This window comes from Apium graveolens, chromosome 8 (assembly GCF_009905375.1).
Source record: "Apium graveolens cultivar Ventura chromosome 8, ASM990537v1, whole genome shotgun sequence".
Lineage (NCBI taxonomy): Eukaryota > Viridiplantae > Streptophyta > Magnoliopsida > Apiales > Apiaceae > Apium > Apium graveolens.
In genome coordinates, this window is record NC_133654.1 from 218,045,990 (window position 1) to 218,069,365 (window position 23,376).

General features: G+C 36.6%; 1 non-coding gene across 1 annotated transcript; it reads right to left on the bottom strand.

Moving 5' to 3' along the window:
• Nucleotides 1-2,491: 2,491 nt before the first annotated feature.
• Nucleotides 2,492-2,598, bottom strand: LOC141681154 (small nucleolar RNA R71). Its single transcript, XR_012558596.1, has one exon. It is a non-coding gene; the product is annotated as a small nucleolar RNA R71 (small nucleolar RNA).
• Nucleotides 2,599-23,376: the final 20,778 nt, after the last annotated feature.

The following is a 23,376-nucleotide window of genomic DNA, read 5'->3' on the forward strand; positions in this document are numbered from 1 at the left end:
CTGAAAACCCATTTAGTGCCAACTACTGATTTGTTCTTTGGCCTTGGAACCAGTTTCCACACGTCATTCCTTTCAAACTCATCCAACTCTTCATGCATTGCTTGAATCCAGTCAACATCCTTGAGTGCATCCTCTACTTTCTTTGGTTCCTCTTTAAAAGGAAAGTTGTGATAGAGGCATTCATGTTTAGTTGCACTCCTTGTTTCAACATCAACATCAGGATCTCCAATGTTAAGATCAGATGTGTGATCTTTTGTCCATTTTAAAGCTTTTGGCAGTTCAGTCCTGTTTCCTGATGCCCCCTATATTGGATGCATCATTTTCGTGTGAAGCTCCCCTTGTATCAGTGCTGTCATTTCCTGATTGAGAAGAACTTCTATTTGTGGACTGTTCACCAAATTGATCTTGATATTCAGTTGAATGATCACTGATTAGTGGAATTTATATCCACTTGGAACGCTTTATTTTGGCTTAAATTGGATGTTTTGGACTCAAGTAAGTGGTCTTTTTGATGTGTTTTGTGTAATTGCATTGCAGGGCACTAGTCAAGAGGGGGAATGGAGTTATTCAATGATTTTATGCTAATAAGAGGTCAGGTTTAGAGTTTCGGGAGATCGCACGAAGAAAGGAGAGCAAAAAAACAAAAAATAGAAATTCAGTAGAACCTCTGCGCGCTCGCGCTCAAGACGGGGCCCGCGCCAGTTTGGCAGAAAGGCAGCTCGCCCGCGCTGGAAGCGGGGCAACCGCGCCTACTTTTTTCCAGAATCTTGATTCTATTCTGATTTGAAAAGTTGAAGCGTCCAGATCATCCAGGAATCTATATATAAAGATAAAAAGACATTTTTAACAATAAGGAAGCCAGGGAGAACATTAAGAAGACCTAGAGCACACGAGACGACTAATGAGAAGAAGAATTATTTTCATACTTTTGTATTCTTCGATTTAGGCAATACTTTTGGATGCTTGTTTTGTTCTTGTTCTAAACCCTATTACTTTTATATTCTATCGTAGTATTCTGGACTTATTTATTACCGTGTTTTCATAGGAACCCATGGTGACGAAGTGTCCGATCATGAACTAATCATTTTCATGGGGTTCTAACAGATTTACTTATGGATTTCAATAGTTGATTATTATAAATCTTTAGTATGTGGTGATTTATGATTTCCTAGTTTGGTTGTGCTTATTCCTCTTTGATGCGTAACTAACATCTAAGATTGTTTGTTAATCTCTAGTGAAGCAAAAGTGAATATAGAGATTTAGAACTGCCATGCTAGCATAGGTTTATGTGTGAATTGCCATGCATAATTCGTATTGTAATTTTAACCATCTTACACACCCAATGTAATCATAATTGATAACCTGCTCTTCAACTGTTATGTTTTCAAATTCTATAGACATATAGGGTCTAAGCATAATTGGTGTCTACTCAACTTCTTTCTTGATTGTGGATGTTTAGCAGTAGGGTATATTTATATCGAAAGATAGCGTATAGTAATTTCATGTTATCTGATTAGTTATCATCACCAATGTATACTATTGATAAAGATATAAACTTTGAATGAAGTATTCAATGAAGTTAGAATCCCATATTTTATTCTCATATAAGTAAATCACTTTTAGTCTCTTAGTTTAAGTTTTCTAGTATAATCTCTTAAGTAGTTAATCAAATCAAACTTATTACTTGTCTTAGCTGTGAACCATAATCATACATTGTTGCATAAGTGCATAATCTGAACTTAACCTAAACCAATCCATGTGGGAACGAACTTGACTTATATCTTATACTACTTGTGATCACGTGCGCTTGCATGTATTTTCGTATGTGTTTTAGTGCGAACAAGTTTTTGGCGCCGTTGTCGGGGACTCGGTGTTAAATTTTAGTTTATGTGCTTGATATCAGTGGTCGTTAAAGTTCACTGACTCGAACTATTTTACATATAAGGTTACATTATTGTGTTTCAGGTATTCTAGAGAGTGTGTATACAAACATGGTCTCAATCTCGTAGGGAAATAATTGAAGAAGATAAAGTAGTTGAAGAAGTAGAAGAAGAAATTTTTTGAAGAAGTTGAGAAAGTTGAAGAAGAAGCGATCATTACAATGGGAGAACCAGCAGCTCCAATGAAAGCGTTGATGGACTTTTCTCAACCAAAGATCAATGACATTCAATCTAGCATTGTCAGGCCAACTATCGCAGCTAATACCTTTGAAATCAAGCTTGACACGATTTAGATGGTACATAATTTAGTCCAGTTTGGGGGTTCTCCAACTGAAGATCCTAACATGCACATCAGGGACTTCATTGAGATCTGTGACACCTTCAAGTTCAATAATGTTTTTTAAGATGTCGTGTTATTGAGACTTTTCCCATTCTCTCTGAGGGATAAAGCTAAAAGCTGGTTGCACTCTCTACCACCAGGTTCTATTTCGACATGGGAGGATCTTGCTCAAAAATTTCTTCCTAAATTCTTCCCTATGGAAAAGACAACTGCAATCAGGAATGCTCTTACTCAGTCCGCATAGCAATCGGGTGAATCTTTATGTGAAGCTTGGGAGCACTAAAAGGAGATGTTTAGAAAGTGTCCTCATCATGGAATGCCTGACTGGATGGTGATCAATTGCTTTTATAATGGTTTGGGAGCACAGTCAAGACCTATGCTCGATGCAGCTTCATGTGGAGCTTTATGGGCTAAGAGCTATGAGTAAGCTTATGAGCTAATTGAGATGATGGCTGTGAATGAATATCAGAATCCAACTTAGAGGCTACCACAAGGCAAGGTAGCAAGAATTCTGGAGGTGGATACATCTATAGCTATCGCTGCTCAGCTAAAGGCGTTGACTATGAAGGTCGATTCTCTGACCAACTATGGAGTTCAACCCATAATGAGTGTTTGCGAGCTTTGTGCAGGATCGTATGCGACGGAGCAATGTGCTATATGTAGTGAATCAGCTCATTTCGTGAGCAACTTTCAGAGGCCGTATCAACCTGTTCCCGCTACTTATCATCCTAATAACCGCAATCATCCTAACTTCAGCTGGAGCCATAATCAGAATGCAATACAACAGCCTTACCAGCAGTTTGGAAATAAGCCTTTTAATCCTCCTGGTTTTCAGCAACAGTATGCACCAAGGCAACAATTTCAGCCACAGGGAATGCAACAACAATCTCATGGAGGTGCCGATCAATCTTCTAATAAAAAATCTGAATTGGAGGAGTTGAGGCTTATGTGCAAAAGCCAAGCGGTTTCTATCAAAACTTTGAAGAATCAGATTGGGCAGATTTCTAATGCCTTATTGAACCGACCTCAAGGAACTCTTCCGAGTGATATAGAGGCTAACCCAGGCAAGAGAGATGTAACGCCCCCAAATCCGGGGTCAGAGGATTTGGTCGTCACGATGAAACCTCAATTCAAATTAATCTGTTTAATCAATAAATAAATGCCAGCGGAAGATATTTATCATTTATGACCCCAAACTAATCCAAGATCTTTTAAGGTTACAGTTCTAGAAACAAGAAATCCAAATTCCACAAATAAATTTTCACTTTCTTTTAAAACTCTTTTCAACAAATTCCAAACTCAAAGCTAAACCCCCTTGTATAACTTCGAAAAAGAGTATACTAGGCCCAACTATAAAATACACAACTATAATATAATAAACAACCTTACACAATAAAACTTACACTAGCCCGCAAACCCTGGACCAATCGCCTTCCAAAAGCTCCTTCTTTGCTTTCTCGAATTACGCAGCTAAACAACGCAAGTTAATCCTCACTGGAGGTTAAATTTGAAAACAGGCAAGTATGAGCGAAAGAAATGCTCAGCAAGATCATTATGACATATATATGGTCTTTTGATATAAAACCGACATCTGCATTAGAGCGGGACATTTAAAATCATAATTGTTGAATCATAAAATTTTAGTTGAGGAACCCCAGAATTGGTTCCTTAATTGTGTTCAAAACCATTTTGATATTTTTGAGCGAAATACTTCAGCAATAATTTGAATCTTGACGGAAATAAAACTCGTAAAACAATATTTCCGGGAATATCGTAAACCACAATAACAAGAAGCAATGACTATGGATTGAATCATAAACTTTATTCAAAACTCAACTCTTGATATTAATATTCATTTTGATGTCATATTAAATTAGATATCAATACGAACTTTGATGCTCACAACCTACCCGCGCTAAAATATGGAAGTCAACATCAATCATCTACATTAATACCACATTTGATATTTAACAACAACTTAAATATTAACATCAATCAGTAACTGAATCAAAACTGTATTCCACCTTTATTCAAAACCAAAATAGTTGATAAAACATTCCTTATAAGATTATCAAAAATAATATAATAATTTAGATTGGAATCCTCGAGCGACGGTGTGTTGCCGCCGGTGATCAGCCGCGGAGCAACACCGGTATGCCGAAGCATATCCAACTAAACAAATGGGGCATCCAAGGCACATATCAGCCTAATGGTATTATATCCTGTATAATACCGAAATCTCTGCTGGACTGCCACCACGGCCTCTTACGCAACCATCCAATCTTAAAATATTTTATTGAAAGGGGTCATAATACTCGACACCCTTATAAACTTTTATTGCCACATTTACTTGGGCAGAAAAAAAACCCAAAACAACGTCATCTTTCGCAAAATACAAAACATTTATAAATCCGATAGTTGGATAAGTAAAACACTTGACTATTCTGAACATAGAATAGCAGATAAGTACTTGCATAAACAGAATCATTTATTTCAGCGATATGTAAAACATTTATCTATTATGAACTGAATAGGGAAAGCAATACTTGCATGATAAGATTCAAAATAAATATCACTTGAACAATAAGTGATGATAAGGATACTTGCCTTTGAGATTTAGTAGTTAGTCACACTCGCAAAAACGCATTTATTCTGACATTCTATCTCAAAAAATCTCCGTCTTGCTTTTCAACATTTTACTGATATGCTGCTCCTGCGATTGCTAAAAGCCAGATACCCAATACCATTCCATCTTACTTTTTTCAATGTCTAGTCCCGATCAACTCGAGCGATCCGCATCTATAATTAAAAGATATAACTTTAATCGCCTAAACGATAATCACTCGACGAACTGCGCGTCAAAAGCCTATCATTTACCCATACTGTTAGATATATTTGATAATGTCATGGCTAATATGTTTTATGTTTAGATTTCAGATCTTATTTGAACAGAACAAATCAGTACTTAACTGATCAGTACTTATACTGGACGTCAGAACTTAAGGGATATCAGTACTTATGTTATCAGGAGATAAGCATCAGGAGATAGATATCAGAACTTAAGTGCTGAAGGACGATCAGATAAGGACAGTAGCTGATTAAAGTTAAGAAGATCAAGATAAACATAAGAAGAGATATGCATGAAGAAGGAATTCCGTAAAGAATGGAATACTTGGAAGGAAAGATATCTGATTGATATATATTAGGAAGCAGAATTATATTCCATATCAATTAGCGATTATCTTGTAACTGTGTAATATATAAACACAGACATAGGGTTTACACTATAAGTGTTATCATTATCGAGAATATTATTTACTGTAACCCTAGCAGCTCTCGTGATATTTTGTTCATCACTGAGAGATAACAGTTCCAGATTGTAACAGAGTTTATTGTTTCAATAAAGTTTGTTTTCTGTTACATAAGTTCTTGAAGTTTGATTTGATTGTAATAAACACTGTATTCACCCCCTCTACAGTGAAAGTGTGACCTAACAAGTGGTATCAGAGCCTTCTGTTAACACACATACAGTTAAAGATCCAAACACAATCATGTCTGACACAGAAACTCCAACTAAGCCTACCAAAACTGAGGAATCGTCAAAGACATCAACTCAGAGTCGATATGAGACTATCAGAGTTCCCATATTGAGACCATCTGAATATCCCATATGGAAGGTAAGGATGACCATGTTTCTGGAAGCAACAGATCCAGAATACCTTGATAGAATCAAGGAAGGGCCTCACAAACCTACCAAGCTCGCTGTTGTAGTTGCAGGTGAAGCAGCAAAGACCGTACCAAAGGAAAAGAGTGATTACACTGCTGAAGATATAACATCTATTGCTAAGGATGCCAAGGTACGACACTTATTGCATAGTGCCATTGATAATGTAATGTCAAACAGGGTAATCAACTGCAAGACTGCTAAGGAGATATGGGATGCACTGGAGACAAGGTGTCAAGGAACTGAAACAGTTAAGAAGAACAGGAAGACAATACTCACTCAAGAGTATGAACACTTTGACTCTAGGACTAATGAGTCATTGACTGATGTATATGATAGATTTGTCAAACTCTTGAATGACTTGTCATTGGTTAATAAGGAGTATGATCTTGAAGATACAAACCTTAAATTCCTGTTAGCTCTTCCTGAATGTTGGGATTTGAAGGCAACAACAATAAGAGACAACTACAATCTTGATGAAACAACTCTTGATGAAATCTATGGAATGCTCAAGACTCATGAACTTGAGATGGAACAAAGAAGCAAGAGGAAAGGAGGAAAGTCAAGGACGGTTGCTCTCAAGGCTGAAGAGGAATCCCCCAAACCACCTTCCTCAAAGAAAGACAAGGGTAAAGCTCTTATCATAAAGTCTGATACTGAGTCATCAAGTTCTGAGAGTGATGATGACTCAGATTCTGAAAGCTTGCCTGAAACTGATGCTGATGAGGAGATGATGAAGCTGTGTGCTCTTATGGTGAAGGGAATCACAAAGATTGCATACAGGAAGTTCAGGAAGGGAAAGAAGTTTTCCAGGAAAGGCATAAGTTCTGATGAGAAGAATTTCAGAAGATCTGAAGCAAGAGGAGGAAAGTCTGACAGAGGAGATTACGCTAATGTTAAATGTTATAATTGTGGTGAAAAAGGCCACATATCTCCTGATTGCAAGAAGACCAAGAGTGACAAAGGCAAAGCTCTTGTCACAAAGCAGAAAAGCTGGACAGACACCTCAGACTCTGAAAGTGAGGAGAACTATGCATTGATGGCAAATGCTGATAAACAAAGTTCTGAGAGCAGTTCTGAAGCTGCTGAAACAAAGGTACCTCAGACTACTTATGCTTTTCATACTGATGATATTAATGAGTTGAGAAGATATCTTAAAACCATGTTTGTTAGTTATAGAGATCAAACTTTAACATGTGAAAGATTAACTTCTGAAAATCTTGCTTTTAGGAAAAGAAATGATTTCTTAGAAAAAGAGTTAGTCATGTTCCATCAAACTCAGAAGGATAGAGATGATGCTTTTTATGTTAGGGATGAAGTGCTAAAAATGAATGAATCTCTAAAAACTGAGTTAGAAAAGGAGAGAGAGATTATCAGAACTTGGACTAACTCTGGCAAAACAACTCAAAATTTGCTAAGCAGTGGAAACTGGAAAGAGGACTTAGGTTATGGAGAAAATAAAAATGAAAAAGGAACTGTAGAAATTAAGCCTGTTGATAAGCAAAAGCCGAAGTTAAAACCTGTTAAGTTTGTAACTGAAAAATCTGAAAATGAGAAATCAGAAGTTAAAAAGGAATTAGCTTCTGACAAACTAAAACAGGAAAAGACAGCTGAAGTTAACATAGGCTTAATGACGAAGAAGCAGCTTAAGCATAAGCTGAAAGATGTTAAGAATGCAAACAAGGTAAAATCACCTAGGAAAAACAGGAATGGAAAGGAAGGTGTGAATAAAAGCAATAACTATAAATCTGTTCCTGATGCTCCTAGGAAAGCGTGTCATAACTGTGGAAGTTCTAACCATCTGGCTTCTTTTTGCAGGAAGAATAAGAATATTAACTCCTTATCTACAAAATCAGGAGTTAAGAGTCAGTCTGTTAGATACAAACCACAAGATCCTTGTTTTCATTGTGGTAGTTTATGGCATTCCATTTATACTTGTAAGGAATATCATAGTTTGTACTATGATTATTATCAAATAAAACCTTCTTTAAAGAAAGTTTCTGTTGTTCCTTCTAGTGTAAGTTCTGATTCAAAGTCTGGTAGTATAAGTTCTGATAAGAAAACTGTTAACATAAAATCTGATGCTAAATCCGCTGCAAATGTTAACAAACCTAAAAAGGCCAAAGGATCCAAGCAAGTCTGGGTCCTTAAAACTAATAATTAGTGGTCTTTTTGATTGCAGGGCAACAGGAAAAATATTTTAGTTCTGGACAGTGGATGTTCAGGACATATGACTGGAAATAAGGCCCTGCTATCAGACTTTGTGGAGAAAGCTGGCCCAAGTGTTTCTTATGGAGATGGCAACATTGGAAAAACTTTGGGATATGGCAATATCAATCTTGGGAATGTCATCATTAAAGATGTAGCTCTGGTCTCAGGACTTAAACACAACTTACTGAGTATAAGTCAAATCTGTGACAGAGGTTATCATGTTGATTTCTTTGCAGAACATTGTGAAATAGTTAGTAAATCTAAAGAAAAAATTGTTCTGAAGGGATTCAGGCGTGGTAACATTTATGAAGCTAAGCTTTCAACAAGTTCTGATGGTTCTGCAATCTGTTTAGTGAGTAGAGCCTCAACTGAAGAAAGCTGGAATTGGCACAAGAAACTCTCTCATTTAAACTTCAACAAGATAAATGAACTGATCAAGAAAGATCTTGTGAGAGGACTGCCAAAATCAGTGTTTGTTCCTGATGGTCTTTGTGACTCATGTCAGAAGGCTAAACAAAGAAAATCTTCATTCAAGAGCAAGACTGAATCATCAATTCTTGAGCCTTATTATCTACTTCATGTTGATCTATTTGGTCCAGTGAATGTCATGTCTATTGCAAAGAAGAAATATGCGTTGGTCATAGTAGATGAGTTCACCAGATACACATGGGTGTATTTCTTGCACACAAAAAGTGAAACTGCATCTATCCTGATTGATCATGTCAAACATCTGGATAAATTGATCAAAGATTCTGTGAAAATTTTGAGGAGTGATAATGGCACTGAATTCAAGAATCTGATAATGGAAGAGTTATGCAAAAATCATGGAATAAAGCAGGAATTTTCTGCTCCTGGAACTCCACAGCAAAATGGAGTTGTTGAAAGGAAGAATAGAACTCTCATTGAAGCTGCACGAACAATGCTTGAAGAAGCAAAGCTTCCAACCTATTTCTGGGCTGAAGCTGTGCAGACTGCTTGTTTTACTCAAAATGCAACACTCATTAACAAGCATGGAAAAACACCATATGAGATGGTGAAGAACAAGAAGCCAAATCTCAAATACTTTCATGTATTTGGATGTAAGTGTTTTGTTCTCAAGACTCATCCTGAACAGCTATCCAAGTTTGATCTAAAAGCTGATGAGGGAATCTTTGTTGGATATCCACTTTCTACAAAAGCCTTCAGAGTCTATAATTTGAGAACAAAAGTGGTCATGGAATCTATCAATGTCTCTTTTGGTGACAAGAAGATCACTGGACTTGAAGATTGCATTGATCATGATCAGCTGAGATTTGAAAATGAAGATTCATATTCTGATACCTCAAGTCCTGAAAGTCTAAGTCCTGATACTGTAAATTCTGATGGATTAAACTCTGATGTTATTGAAACTGTGGTGACTACGTCAAAGGAAGATGCACCAATGCAGGGGGAGCATACTCAAGATATTATCACATCTCAAGAAGCATCAGAACATACATCTGGCTCTTCAAATTCTGATTCGTCAAGTTCTGATAAGCCAAGTACTGACAGTACTGAAAATCTAAATACTGAAGGATCCAACTCAGAGAGCATAGTTTCAGGGGGAGCATCAAAAAATGAAACCGAAGACAGCATGAATCATGGGGGAGCATCCAGTTCTAGAGAAAATCTTCCATCTGCAAGGAAGTGGACAAAATCACATACACCTGATTTGATAATTGGAAATCCTGAGGCAGGTGTCAGAACTAGAACAGGTACTTCGAATGAATGTCTTTACAATTCTTTTCTCTCTCAGTCTGAGCCAAAGAAAGTGGAAGAAGCTCTTCAAGATGCTGATTGGGTGCAAGCAATGCAGGAAGAGTTGAATGAATTTGAAAGAAACAAAGTCTGGACCTTAGTGCCAAGACCTAAGAATAGATCGGTTGTTGGTACAAAGTGGGTATTCAGAAACAAAACTGACAGTGATGGCATAATTGTAAGGAACAAGGCAAGGCTGGTTGCAAAAGGATATTCTCAACAGGAGGGAGTTGACTATGATGAAACATTTGCGCCAGTTGCTAGGTTAGAAGCCATAAGGATATTCATGGCTTATGCTGCTCACAAAAAGTTTACTGTCTTTCAAATGGATGTGAAAAGTGCTTTTCTCAATGGAGAATTGGAAGAGGAAGTATATGTTGAACAACCTCCAGGCTTTGTAGATTCCAAACATCCAGATTATGTCTACAGGCTTGATAAAGCACTTTATGGACTTAAGCAAGCTCCTAGAGCATGGTATGAGACTTTAGCTCAGTTTCTTCTGGAAAGTGGATTCAACAGAGGAACTATTGATAAAACACTGTTCTATCTCAACCATGGCAAGGACTTACTTTTGATCCAGATTTATGTTGATGATATTATTTTTGGGTCTCCAAATGACAAACTTTGCAAAAAGTTTGCCAAACTAATGCAGTCAAGATATCAGATGAGTATGATGGGAGAACTTAGTTATTTTCTGGGCCTTCAAGTCAAGCAGAGTGAAGAAGGAACTTTTATTTGTCAATCTAAGTATACCAGAAACTTGCTGAAGAAATTTGGAATGCAAGACTGTTCAAGTGCATCCACTCCCATGGCCACTGCAACAAAACTGGATAAGGATACTGGTAATTCAGTAGATATCACTGATTACAGAGGTATGATTGGCTCACTTCTCTATCTAACTGCTAGTAGACCAGATATCATGTTTGCTACCTGTCCTTGTGCAAGATTTCAAGCAGATCCAAGAGAACCTCACTTAACAGCTGTAAAAAGAATCTTTAAGTATCTTAAAGGAACAGCTGATCTAGGATTATGGTATCCTAGAGAATCAGATTTTAAATTAATAGGTTACTCAGATGCAGATTTTGCAGGTTGCAAAATTGACAGGAAAAGCACAAGTGGTAGCTGCCAATTTCTTGGAGGCAGGTTGGTTTCTTGGTATAGCAAGAAACAAAAGTCAATTTCCACATCAACTGCAGAAGCAGAGTATATTGCTGCAGGAAGCTGCTGTGCACAGATTCTTTGGATGAAGAATCAGTTACTGGATTATGGGTTAACATATTTCAAAATCCCTATTTACTGTGATAATCAAAGTGCTATTGCTATGACAGGTAATCCAGTTCAACACTCTATGACAAAGCACATCAGCATCAGGTACCATTTCATCAGGGAACATGTGGATGAAGGTACAGTGGAATTGCATTTTGTTCCCACAGATCAACAAGTAGCAGATATCTTCACAAAACCACTATGTGAAGCTACCTTTACAAAATTGGTAAATGAACTTGGAATGATTTCAGGTTCTTTCTCTAAATCTGCTTAAACTTGTTCTATGTTATCAGACTTTATGATCAGTATTTACAGAATTAATCTCTTTGTATATTCTGTGCATTAATTGATAAATGTTTTTAAGTACTGACTGTTGTCTGATACATATCTCTTAACTCTAATAAGTGATATATCTGTTTAAGTAATCATTCGATCCTATGAGGATAATTGTGCTAGATACTGACCTACTAGTCTTCAATAAACAAATGATCCCATGAAAGAAGTAATTATTTCTGTGGAAATCTTATGACACAAGCAAATTCTGATACTTGAGCTTAGTTTAGTTTACTTTATTCATCTTATTACTAAGTCCAAAATTAGAATAATGCTACTCATCTGTTTAAGTTCTGATTCTAGTAAAACTGCTGAATGTACTAAGTGCTGATAAACCTCACTTATCAAAAGAAAAAAAAAATCAAAGAATAATATCAGGTACTCCTTTGAGATCTAGAGTAAAAATGTGAATGGGACGACCCAAGTGCATAGCTGGTATTAAGTAAATATGCATTAGAAAAGCAAAATATTTTTCTTGGTGACTGTTCACACTCTATGATTACTGGAGAAATACTCTGATAATAGCATAAATTCTGATAAGCAGTCGTGACTCACTTACACTGAGAAGCCACTGTAAAAGAGAATTTTAAAGATGCATAAAATTAGCACAAAAACAGTTGAGGTGGACTCATGCATGAACTCATTTATCAGTAGGTTTCAGGATAATGACAGCTCTTTAGCAAAATTTTAATTATGACTTATTTCTAAGATGTACTGAAGTAAATCAGACTTTACTCTTTATTAGTTATTTAGCTTAATGCACACACAAATCACTCCATATGAATGATGAAATTTTTGTGGTGGTCTATGTTCTTTTAGACAAACAGTCACTGTGTCCCTTTGCACAAATTCTGAGGACACGTTCTAGTTATATGGTCTGATGATTAAGTCCTGAAGACTATAACTCAGAACATGTATGAAAACTTACTAAGATAGATATTCCTTGTTCGAGTTAAGACATTATGTTCTGATGACTGTTAAGTTCTGGTATAGGTCTAAGTTCTGATTTTTCAGTCTAACCCTTTACTTGACTTATCTGTGAGTAAAATTTGGTAACAGTCTCAGATTAATTTCGAAATGTTGAAGTGGAAGATTAATAGTCTATGGTTAAAACATAATGGCACTAGTCCTTGAACAGTTCACTCTTGTTACATGTGCACATTCCTTTTCCAATGACTATTATTCTTTTTCAAGTCTAGGGAGACGAGGTAGACTTAACTCTATATGTCAGCATTAAATATCTTCGCGTCTCCTGGCATTCTCTTGCCTATATAATCAGCCACTTCACTTTAGCCCTTTCATCAATTTTTCTCACAATCTTAACTTCATATTCTTTTTCAAAAGCATCATGGTTCGATACAACATGTTTTTGAATTACCAAAATTTTCATATGGAGCTAAGCTGCGCCGACTGGCAGCAGGAGTGGCATGTAACTGCCATTCCTGAAGAGATATGGGGCTCTGTCCCACAGGCGGTGCTGAACCAACTTCTGTTCTTCGAGATGGACTACCAGCTTCATCTTGATCGATTGGAGGCGGAACGGCGGGAAGCTATCCGTCAGCAAGAGCGAATCATTCGACTCGCTATCTTGTTTGTCGAAGATAGGAAGAGGAAGATGACTTAATCTCGTCTTCTTCCTGTTCTTCTTCATCCTCAGCTTTGTCAGGCTTCTTAGCTAGGACTAAGGCTGTTGATGTTAGATTTAGAAGCTTAGGACAAGAATGTAAAAGTTCTGATGTAATTTCAATTTCATCAATGTATTATTTTGATATATTAATGGAATTTGTTTTAAGTCTTATGATCTTGTCTCTGAGAAATTTTGATATGCATTGATAAATCCTGATAAATATTCTGATGATCGTATAAATTGTGTCTGATTTTAAGTTCTGATACTGTTTTATCAGTACTTACTTAACTGATTGATTTTACTCATTCTCACACACAGTTTTTTTTTCTCGGAATATTAATATTGCAGAGTAAAATATTTGAATTAGTGGGAACAGTTTCAATTTTAAATTAAAACTGATTCACCTTGATTAATGGAATCTAGGTAAGTGAAACGGTTTGTTTTTCCTTGAAAAACTGCAAGTGGGTGGTAATTATTCCTTATTTACCGTGCCCATTACTTTTTGCTTTATCTATGTAAAACAGGTGTCAAGGTATTTCCCACTACTTTTAAATGCATGTCTGCCATGTGTCCTCAACGGTTACTTTTTGTGTATAAGTAAAAGAGAGCAAAGATTGTCAAATCTTTTATTTACAATTATATTTTATCTCTCTCTTTACTTTTAAACTCTCTCATCTTCTGACGATTTTCTTTTCAGAGGCATTTTCTCAAACACATTACAGGTTACCGTTTTCTTATCAAAACATAATGGCACCCAAGGACATTTTCTTTGATGGAGCAAAGTTTGTTCCTAATAACTTCTCTGCGATACTACACACTACAGAGGCACCCTCTGAATTTCATTTTATTCAAGACTTTCTCACAAGTTCTGATATTGGGTTTGCTCTAACTGAGCCTACATCAATTTCTGGGGTTCAAGTACTGGAGTTTTGGAGGAGTGGAGTATATGACAATGGTGGTGCTCACGGGTCCCCAAGTTTAATATTTTCATCAAGGGAAAATGAGTATGTTGTGACTCTGTCTACGGTTAGACAGGCATTACAGCTTCCTGAGGACTGTGTTTATTCTACTGTTGATGACTCAGTTCTTCAAAATATGATGGTTAGTCTGGGATATGAAGGGACATTGACCAAGCTTGGACAGTTGAAGAGATCCTTCATACGGAGGGAATGGAGTTTCTTCTTTGATTGCATTACCAAAGCTTTCGCCAACAAATGTACAAATTTTGATGCAATTCCCATATTCAGCCAACAAATCGGGTATGCACTTCTAAATCACACTGATTTTGATTATGCACGTGCAGTTTTGGGTTCTATTGGGGATAGGATGACAGAAGATCGCAATACTGTATATTTTGCAAGATTTTGTCAGCTTATTTATAATTTTTGTTATAATTCCCCCCAAAATTTTGGTGATCTCATTCCATCTTTCAGAATAGCTAAGAGAGCTTTTACTGATTTATTATCTTCTGATAATAAAAAGGCTGTGTTAAGACCCCTCTTAATACCTTTATCTGTCAAACAAGCCTTAATCACCTATGATCCTGTTAAGTACACTGCACTTTATCCTGATGTTCAAACATCAGAACCTGGTTCATCAGCACCTACCATCTCTACTCAGCCACCTCAAACCTCTCAACCATCTCTCAGAACATATCTCAAGTCCTATGTGAAACCTATATCTTCCAAGCCAAAGAGAACAAAGACTGTTTCTCACACACCTCAGAAGAAGAGGAGGATCACCTTGAGAGATGACTCAGATTCTGAGGAACCGATTCTTTCTTCAGAACCTGTGGTAACTGCAGCTGAGAAAAAGATTTCTCAGAAGGATTCTGAACTTGGAGGATCTAAGCTTTTCAAGAGGCTTAGAAAAATGACAATTCCTGACACTTCCAAGGACTCTAAATTACCAAGGACATACCAGAAACAGAGGGCAAAAAGGCCAGTTTCAGATGATGAAGAGGAAGTAGCTAAGGAAGGGGATCAGGAATCTCTGATCTCACAAGAAAAAGAATTTGCTCCAGTTACTTCTTCTCCATCCACTCAATCTCAGGAAACTGTATCTGACAAGGCTAATTTCCCATCTGTGTCTCTTGGTCATCAAGGCACAAGTGCTGATAATGCTGATCAACACTTAGTTGTGCCTGGAGTAATTTTCTTAGAAGCTCCAACAACAACAAATCTTTTGCCAACAACTGTTACTGATGCTATTAAAACTCCGGAATTATCTAAGTCACCTTCTCTGCATCTAGACACTGATGATCAGACTTTAGGTGAGCATCAGGATTTGGCTGTTGATCAGAACTTAGCATCAGATTAGAAATTAGAGGATGCTGACGCCTCCATTGCTACTCACACTGCTATTATATCAGATGATACTGATTCTATAAGTTCTGATGCTGCACATGCTGGGGATACTGGTGATGCTGCTCCAACTGCAAATACTGATGCAGCAGGTTCTTCAGGACAAATTCCTCTTTCAAAGTCTGAACTAGTAAAGAAGTATGTTACAGAGGAACCACCAGTGCCTTGGAGTGAAACTCCTGCAGGACAGGAGTGGACTAAGGAATGGAACTCAGTCTCATGTATTCCATCTGCGTTACATCTTACTGAGCACTTTACTAAAGCTGATGAAATGTTAAATTCTGATGATTTCAAAGCTCAGCTTCGTGTCACTGCATTGAGTACTAAAAATCTACAAGGTCTTCATTCAATTACTCATGCCGAAATACACAAGATTCAGGAGAACTTTACCAAACAAGAACAAGTTTGGAAACTTGATAAGAAAAAGTTCTTTCAACCATCTATGGACAGGATTGCTTATATTGAGAAGACTCAAGATCGCCAACAAGCACAGATTGATAAAATTCTGCAAAATCAAGCTTCTCAGCAATCACAACTGACAGAAATCCAATCTTCAGTGGAATTGCTTATCTCTCTTCTACTTCCTGCTGATGCCAAAAAGGGGGAGAAAGTGATTAAGTCCAAATGCAAGGATGACAAGACACTGCAAGGAAAGGATGATGAAAAAGATGACCAAGGAAACTCTGGAATGGGTGGAGGTCATAGTCAAAGTAAAAGATTCTCATCAAGAAATGCTGAAATTACAAGTCACAGGATAAGTTCTGATACTGGGAAGAGATTAAGTTCTGATACTGGTAAAAGAATAAATTCTGATGAACTTCTAGATCTTGATGAAGAAATGTCAAGACAGTTATTTCTTCAAGAAAATCCAGGAATGGACTTGGAAAGTTTAAAGGAAGAAGAAGCTAGACTTAAATCAGAGAAAGTCACATCTAAATCCGAAGCTTCTGGTAAAAAGTCACTTCCAAAACTGAAAGGTATTGTGATTAAAGAAAAGGCACAAACTGAAGCAACATTTGCTAAATCACAACCAAAGATAGACCCAAGATCCAAGGGTAAAGAAAAGGTTGGTGAACCTGTTAAAGTCTATGTACCTCCTGAAGATGAAGAAATTACTGATGACAGAGATAATCTTGCTCTGACTTCAAGAAAAGTTCTTAAAACAACCTCTGACACAGCTCAAGTTGTTCAGAGTCAAGAAATTAAAAGTTCTGATATTCAAAAGAAGCAAGTAACCTCTGACACAGCTCAAGTTAACTTGATATCAGAAGGAAGATCAAATACACTCCTACCAGGATTCACTAAAGCAAAACAAACTCAACCTTTGAAGACTACTGCAAGTCGTTTTGAAGCTAGAGTAGTTACTGGAAAGGAAGCAAGAGATAAAACTGGATTGGGAAGTGCTGATGAAAGAAGAGTACACAACACTACCAATGATCCAACTTCCTTGTGTGAACCAGGAATTGGAGCAACTCCTGAAAGATTAAATCAATTGGAATCTGTACAAATGGTTTACCATACCTACTTGAAGGAACACATCTTGTTGTATTTCATGACAGATGGTAGGGTTTATCATATAAGACAAAATGCCATTCCATTGAAGTATTTTGAAGAATTGGAGCATGTATTATTCTTACTTCAAGTGGATGACAGATTGACAGGGACTGCTGCAAATTATTTGAAAGAACAGATTCAGAGACAGAAAAGACTTTATTCTGTTAAGTCTGACAGCATATATGTTCCAAAGTACAGAAATCACAATGGTGATATTGTTGATATGAAGCCTAATACTGCACAGATCAGAACATATCTTGGTATTAAGGGGCTTGAATTCAATCTAGAGTCTAACAAAGCTTATGTCATAAGACTAGATCGGGAGTTGAGAAGAGCAAAGATTAATGATCTCAGAGCTGCAATATTTCAAACTGGTGAAGATACTGCAGAGCTTAAAGATGTCAAACGGAGAATGATTGATGAACTCAGATATGCTGAGAAATGTTTGTTGAAGAATTATCTCAGAACAACTCCTGACATCAGAGAGATCAGAAAATGATGAAGCCAAGTCAAAGATCTACAACTACTTAAATTCTGATGTGTATACAGACTAAAGTTGTTATCAGAAGTTGAATTGGTAAAAGCTTTAAGGACTGTAAGTTGTAGTTATCTTGTCTATTTCTCATGCATTTGTACTTAATGTTTTTGACATCATCAAATATCTGTTAAACTTGTATATTTTGATAATTTACAAGTTGGGGGAGATTGTTAGATATATTTGATAATGTCATGGCTAATATGTTTTATGTTTAAATTTCAGATCTTATTTGAACAGAACAAATCAGTACTTAACTGATCAGTACTTATACTGGACGTCAGAACTTAAGGGATATCAGTACTTATGTTATCAGGAGATAAGCATCAGGAGATAGATATCAGAACTTAAGTGCTGAAGGACGATCAGATAAGGACAGTAGCTGATTAAAGTTAAGAAGATCAAGATAAACATAAGAAGAGATATGCATGAAGAAGGAATTCCGTAAAGAATGGAATACTTGGAAGGAAAGATATCTGATTGATATATATTAGGAAGCAGAATTATATTCCATATCAATTAGCGATTATCTTGTAACTGTGTAATATATAAACACAGACATAGGGTTTACACTATAAGTGTTATCATTATCGAGAATATTATTTACTGTAACCCTAGCAGCTCTCGTGATATTTTGTTCATCACTGAGAGATAACAGTTCCAGATTGTAACAGAGTTTATTATTTCAATAAAGTTTGTTTTCTGTTACATAAGTTCTTGAAGTTTGATTTGATTGTAATAAACACGGTATTCACCCCCTCTACAGTGAAAGTGTGACCTAACACATACGATAGCCCACACATAAATATAACAGACAAACACAGGACTCTTGATCTACATATGCACATAATTCACATAACACATAAACACATAACTCACGTATCACATAATTCATATAACACACGCCTCGGTTAGTCAAAAGGTTCGACTTGGTAAGTTTAAAACTAAAATCGGGTCAAAAATATGATTTATTGATCAATAATTGACTCAGAATAACTTGTAAAACAAGCGACCTTTTGAAACAAAAGGATTTGGGTCTCGAAAGTATTTTTATTAAAAGCGGAATATTTTTCTGAGTCTAGAGGCGTTCGTGTCGTATTAAACGGACGAACGGTTGATTTAATTTTGAACATTTTTCAGAATTAAAACGGGTCTCCGAATCACTTTATAATTAAATAATAGGGCTCCAACACCCGAATATATTTTTAAAAGAATTATCGAGCATGTAAAATAATTTAAAATAATATTTTAAAACTCGAAACTATTTTTCGGAATTTTTAAGTCAAAAATAAATAATTAAATCTAATTGAATAATCAATTAAAATTAATTAAAAACTAATTAAATTAATTAATCAATTAATATTTAAATTAATTGACTAATTAAATAATTAATTATCAACTAAAATTAAGTAATTGAATAATTTGGATTTATTTTTGAAATAAAAATAAATTTCAGAATTAAAATAATGATTTTTAAAATAAAAATGAATTTTTAGAAATTAAAAATAGGATTTTTGAATTATTTGTAAAAAGAAAATCCAGAAACATATTTTTGCAAACAGGAAAGGGGGTTTTTGGATCGAACCCGGGTTTTAAACCGGGTCGAATTTCAGAAGTAATCGGGTCACGAAGAACCGTCCCCGGATCCGGGTCGAAGCCGACCGGAAACTGGGGGAACCCAGATGCCGGTGGCCTCTACCGGATTCCGGCGAGCCCAAAAACGGCTCCGTTCGATCATTTTCCCGGCCTGAATCCACCCGATTTTTTTCCTACTCACAACAGTCAACAACAACGACTCATAACACTAGTAATCTACCAGAAAATAATTCGATTCGGCCGGAGTCGCCATGTTTTCCGGAGACCCGACCTCCGCCCCGGCGAAACACGAACTCAGGGGTTTCCAAACCAAAATTAACGATTAAACTACCAAAATAATCCTCGTGACCTCAAGAACAACAATCAATGATCACAAACATCAAACAATCCCTTAAACTCAAAAACAGAATTTAACTTATAAAATTGAAAAATCGAAATTATGAAATAATCAACCACTGTTGATGATATAGGTACGAACAGATAGCTCTCATCAAGGGTTTCAGAACGGTTACAAATACTTGTGATTTGGTGTTCAATATCACCTTCAAATTTGGGTTTGATTCTCAGAACTCTTCAAGAAACACCAAGAACAGCTTTTTACAGAATTTCCAGAAAATCAAACTTTAATTACTACATGATATTGAACTCTATTTTTGAAGTATAATATATGAAATTGACCAGAAAAACATGCTCTACAACATGGAATCATCAAAACACTCAAATAATCACATCTGCAAAAATTCATATTTTATTCCCTAAATAATTCGAATTAAAATAATTAAATAAGAAAAATACCTTGATTTCTGGGTAAAAACTGGTGATTGATTTAGAAAGAAGATTTCGAGAGCTTCGTTTTGATATGTTGCACGCCCGAATCGGAGTTCGATAACGCCTTCATTTGTGCGTTTGATTATCAAGAACGTGACGTTTTTAGGGTTTTCTCTGTATTTTTTAGATTTTACTGACTGCTTATGATTAAACGAATAAAATGAACTAAGAAAAGGGCTATATATATTTATGGATTATTGGTTCGTTCTGGATCGTTTTGGATCGATTAATTAGTTGTTTAGCCAAAAACGATCCAAAAATAGATTACTTAGCCGCTAAGTATCTATAAAAATGATACAATTTAATATCAGATTTGGATAATTATCAAAACCGAGCTTTTCATAAAATACCATATACGAAAATAATGTAAAAATATCCTGTCTCTCGAGAATACGGGTTTTGTTGATTTATCGAAATGGTTATCGTACCGAAAATCTTGCGCCGGGCCGCGCACGGGTCAAACCGTAATCCGGATCGAAAAAGTCAAAACACGGAAAATATCCGGAATTACCAGATTAGGTTAGGAAGGAGTTTTCGGAAGAGTTTCGGGTTATAAAAACGTAAAAACGGTTGAGGTTGAACGATTCCCGGCTTTATAAAATAATTTTGGTAATTATTCAGAAAATAATTATTAAATCTATAAATCATTATAAATTATGTAACAATCCAAAAATTACCAGAAAAATATCACAAATATCTATATTTTATTCTGGACATATAAAATTTTAAATACTCAAATAATATCACATATAAACAGCCAAACATTAATTCCAATTATCATATAATTCACTAAAATTCACATAAAATCACATAAACAATTCCAAATAATAATAATAATATCTGAAAATATGGGATATTACAAGAGAAGTCAAGGAATAGCTTAAGGCAATCACCCTGAGATCTACAAAGGTCGCGAGCCCTCAAAATCAAGAAAAAGAAAATTCTGAAAAAAGAATTCCAGAATGCAGGCGCGCCCGCGGCCATAAGCAGCGCGCCCGCGCCCTCTCAAAATTCAGACAATGAGATTTTTGATGATTTTGCTGAGAAAAAGGATGGAGAAGCTGAAACAAAGAAGAAAGAAGTTGAAAACACTTCTCCTGAGCAGAAAAATAGGGGACAGCAAGTGTATCCTCCAGCTTCATATCCTAAAAGACTTCAGAAGCAGAAGTTCTATAAGCAATTTGTGAAGTTTTTGGAGGTTTTCAAGAAGTTGCAGATTAACATACCTTTTGCGGAAGCTCTAGAACAGATGCCGAGCTATGCTAAGTTCATGAAGGGTATTCTATCTCGAAAGCTAAAACTTGAGGAGTTAGAAACCGTTGCTCTAACGGAACAGTGCAGTGATTTGCTGCAACAAAAACTCCCTCCCAAACTTAAAGATCTAGGAAGCTTCACGATACCTTGTACCATTGGAAATATGTCTTTCGACAAGTGTTTGAGTGACTTAAGAGCTAGTATCAATCTCATGCCCTTGTCTATCTTCAAGAAACTTGGTTTGCCTGATCCAAAACCGGTAAACATGTCTTTACAGTTGGCAGACCGTTCCATCACTTATCCGCGAGGTGTAGTGGAGGATGTCTTGGTTAAGGTGGATAAACTCATCTTCCCTGCTAATTTTGTCATTCTGGACTTCGAGGAAGATAAGAAGATTCCCATTATCTTGGGAAGAACATTCTTAGCTACAGGCTGAACTCTGATCGATCTACAGAAGGGTGAGCTTACAATGAGAGTTCAGGGTCAGGATGTGACTTTCAATATCTTCAACGCAGTGAAATTCCCTACTGATGAAGAGGAATGCTTTAAAGTAGAGTTGGTCGACTCTGTAGGGACTGCGGAGCTTGATCAAATGCTAAGGACTGACGCCTTAGAGAGAGCCTTAATAGGGGAATCTGATAGTAAAGATGAAGAAGAAGCAGAACAACTACAATATTTGGATGCTTTTCCATGGAGAAGAATATTGGATTTGCCATTCGAGTCTCTTGGTTTATTAGAGCTGAAAAATTCTTAGGAGCATCTTAAGCCATCTATTGAGGAAGCTCCCATACTTAAGCTAAAACCACTGCCTGATCACTTGAGGTATACTTTTTTAGGTGATGCATCTACTTTGCCTGTTATTATTGCATCTAACCTTTCAGGTAATGACGAAGAAAAGCTCTTGAGAATTCTGAGAGAATTCAAATTAGCAATTGGATGGACTATAGCAGATATCAAGGGAATCAACCCTTCTTATTACATGCATAAAATTCTACTTGAGGAAGGAAGTAAGCCAATAGTTGAACTACAGCGAAGACTCAATCCTACCATGAAAGAAGTTGTGAAGAAGGAAATTCTTAAATGGCTGGATGCAGGGATCATCTGTCCTATTTCTGACAGTTCATGGATGAGCCCGGTGCAGTGCGTGCCTAAGAAAGGAGGCATTATAGTTGTCGCTAATGAGGAGAACGAGCTCATTCCTACTCGGACAGTCACAGGGTAGAGAGTATGTATAGACTATCGAAAGCAGAATAAAGCCACCAGGAAGGATGACTTCCCTCTTCCATTCATTGATCAAATGCTTGATAGGTTGGCTGGTCATGAGTATTATTTTCTTCTAGATGGGTATTCGGGTTTTAATCAGATTTGCATTGCCCCAAAAGATCAAGAGAAGACCGCCTTTACTGGTCCTTTTGGCACTTTCGCTTTCCGTCGAGTTTCATTCGGACTTTGTGGTGCACCTGCTACTTTTCAGATATGCATGATGGCCATCTTCTCTGATATGATTTTCACTAATATAGAGGTGTTCATGGATGACTTCTCTGTGTTCGGGACTTCGTATGACGAGTGCTTGCATAATCTTTCCATGGTGTTGAAAAGATGTGTTGAGACCAATCTGGTGCTCAACTGGGAAAAATGTCACTTCATGGTGCAAGAGGGTATCATTCTTGAGACAATGTATCTAGCAAGGGTCTTGAAGTAGATAAGACCAAGGTGGGGGTTATTGAAAATCTCCCTCCACCAATCTCAGTTAAAGGAGTCCGCAGTTTTCTTGGTCATGCGGGTTTCTATCGGGGATTCATCAAGGACTTCTCTAAAATTTCAAAGCCGGTGTGCAATCTGCTAGAGAAAGATGTCCCTTTCAAGTTTGATGATGAGTGTCTAACTGCTTTTGAGAGCTTGAATAAGAGTTTGACTACAACACATGTTATTACTGCACTTGATTGGAATAAGCCATTCGAGATTATGTGTGATGCTAGTGACTATGCAGTTGGAGCAGTTCTTGGCCAGAGAAAGCAGAACATATTCC